Source organism: Salvelinus alpinus, chromosome 4 (assembly GCF_045679555.1).
Source record: "Salvelinus alpinus chromosome 4, SLU_Salpinus.1, whole genome shotgun sequence".
NCBI classification, from domain to species: domain Eukaryota; kingdom Metazoa; phylum Chordata; class Actinopteri; order Salmoniformes; family Salmonidae; genus Salvelinus; species Salvelinus alpinus.
In genome coordinates, this window is record NC_092089.1 from 18,446,867 (window position 1) to 18,449,647 (window position 2,781).

Here is a 2,781-nt window from a genome sequence, read left to right on the forward strand (position 1 = left end):
ACTAGTCTACCTGCTGGTTACTGGCCCAACGCTCTAACCACTAGTCTACCTTCCGGTTACTGGCCCAACGCTCTAACCACTAGGCAACCTTCCGGTTACTGGCCCAACGCTCTAATCACTAGGCAACCTTCCGGTTACTGGCCCAACGCTCTAATCACTAGGCAACCTTCCGGTTACTGGCCCAACGCTCTAATCACTAGTCTACCTTCCGGTTACTGGCCCAACGCTCTAATCACTAGACTACCTTCCGGTTACTGGCCCAACGCTCAAATCACTAGATTACCTTCCGGTTACTGGCCCAACGCTCAAATCACTAGACTACCTTCCGGTTACTGGCCCAACGCTCTAACCACTAGACTACCTTCCGGTTACTGGCCCGACGCTCTAATCACTTGGCTACCTTCCGGTTACTGGCCCGACGCTCTAATCACTTGGCTACCTTCCGGTTACTGGCCCAACGCTCTAAACACTAGACTACCTTCCGGTTACTGGCCCGACGCTCTAATCACTTGGCTACCTTCCGGTTACTGGCCCAACGCTCTAACCACTAGACTACCTTCCGGTTACTGGCCCGACGCTCTAATCACTAGGCAACCTTCCGGTTACTGGCCCAATGCTCTAACCACTAGATTACCTTCCGGTTACAGGCCCGACGCTCTAACCACTAGGCTACCTTCCGGTTACTGGCCCGACGCTCTAACCACCAGACTACCTTCCGGTTACTGGCCCGACGCTCTAACCACTAGGCTACCTTCCGGTTACTGGCCCAACGCTCTAATCACTTGTCTACCTTCCGGTTACTGGCCCAACGCTCTAACCACTAGGCAACCTTCCGGTTACAGGCCCAACGCTCTAACCACTAGACTACCTTCCGGTTACTGGCCCAACGCTCTAATCACTAGTCTACCTGTGTGGTGCCCCCGTGTCTTCGTACCAGAACCCTCTGTATATAACCTTGCTACTTTTATTTTATTGTTGCTCCTTAGTTATTTGTTCTATTTTAAATTATTATCTATGTTTATTGTCTTAAAACTGCACATTGTTTGTTAAGGGGCTTGTAAGTAAGCATTTCACTGTAAGGTCTACACCTGTTTTATTGGAAAGCATTGTGACAAATAACATTTTGATTTGATTTGAATTTGTCAATCAAGCGCCTCTTAAGAATTTGAAAGTATATGACATTTTTTTGAAAGTATCTAAACTGACGCAGGTGAAGGCCGTCAGGATGGACTCTTCTACTAGAAACAGTGGAACCCTTAGAGGACTGAGGCCTTTTGGTGTTTTGATTGTGTAAGACGTGACACAGAATATGATTGGATGTTATCATGGTTTAATGTGATAGGCAGGCAGACAATGTTCCCTTTCCTCTGATGAGTCAGGTGATTTTTAATCCATGTTGTCCTACTGAGCCTACAGGGCGTCATGTGACAGGGCCCATAACTGTTGCTAACAACACTCTTTTGACCAACCAGGAATCAAACCCTGGTATCCAGGATGAATGTGTCGGCTCGTCACACTAAAGCCTAGGCATTAGCATGGACAGCAAATGTTTCTCATCTACAGTACTTTAGGATCATGGAATTGAGGCTTTGATTTGTTCTCTTCTCTCAAGGCCCCTCTAAAGTAATGCAGTGATCTCAAGGCCCCTCTAAAGTAATGCAGTGATCTCCAGGACCCTCTAAAGTAATGCAGTGATCTCCAAGACCCTCTAAAGTAATGCAGTGATCTCCAGGCCCCACTAAAGTAATGCCGTGATCTCCAGGACCCTCTAAAGTAATGCAGTGATCTCCAGGACCCTCTAAAGTAATGCAGTGATCTCCAAGACCCTCTAAAGTGATGCAGTGATCTCCAGGACCCTCTAAAGTAATGCAGTGATCTCCAGGCCCCTCTAAAGTGATGCAGTGATCTCCAGGACCCTCTAAAGTAATGCAGTGATCTTCAGGACCCACTAAAGTAATGCAGTGATCTCCAGGACCCTCTAAAGTAATGCAGTGATCTCCAGGACCCTCTAAAGTAATGCAGTGATCTCCAGGCCCCTCTAAAGTGATGCAGTGATCTCCAGGACCCTCTAAAGTAATGCAGTGATCTCCAGGCCCCTCTAAAGTGATGCAGTGATCTCCAGGACCCTCTAAAGTAATGCAGTGATCTCCAGGCCCCTCTAAAGTAATGCAGTGATCTCCAGGCCCCTCTAAAGTAATGCAGTGATCTCATGGGCCCTCTAAAGTAATGCAGTGACCTCCAAGACCCTCTAAAGTAATGCAGTGATCTCCAGGCCCCTCTAAAGTAATGCAGTGATCTTCAGGACCCTCTAAAGTAATGCAGGGATTTTTTATTTATTATAGGAAAAAAGTCTCTCCTCACCAAAACACAATCAGTCAGAGAAAAATAATATTTGGCATAGAGTCCTAAGGTAAATATTACTCCCTCTCATTAACATACAGCAAATACATAGAGTTAAATCAATAACACTGCATTATACTATAGGACGACGTCATCACATATTGTCATGCCTCCTCCCGCTCTCCCTCTCTGGCGCTCGAGGGCGCCAGACCTCCCTTCATTATGCACACCTGTCACCATCATTATACGCATCAGCGCTCATTGGACTCACCCCCGGACTCCCTCACCTTGTTGATTGCCCCGTCTATATCTGTCTGTTTCTCCGTTGGTTCCCCATGTCAGCATTAATGTCGTTATGTTTTCCCTTGTCCAGACACTGTCCGTATTCTGTTCCTGTCCGTGTTTTCATTAAATGTTCACTCATTGTACTTGCTTCTCGTC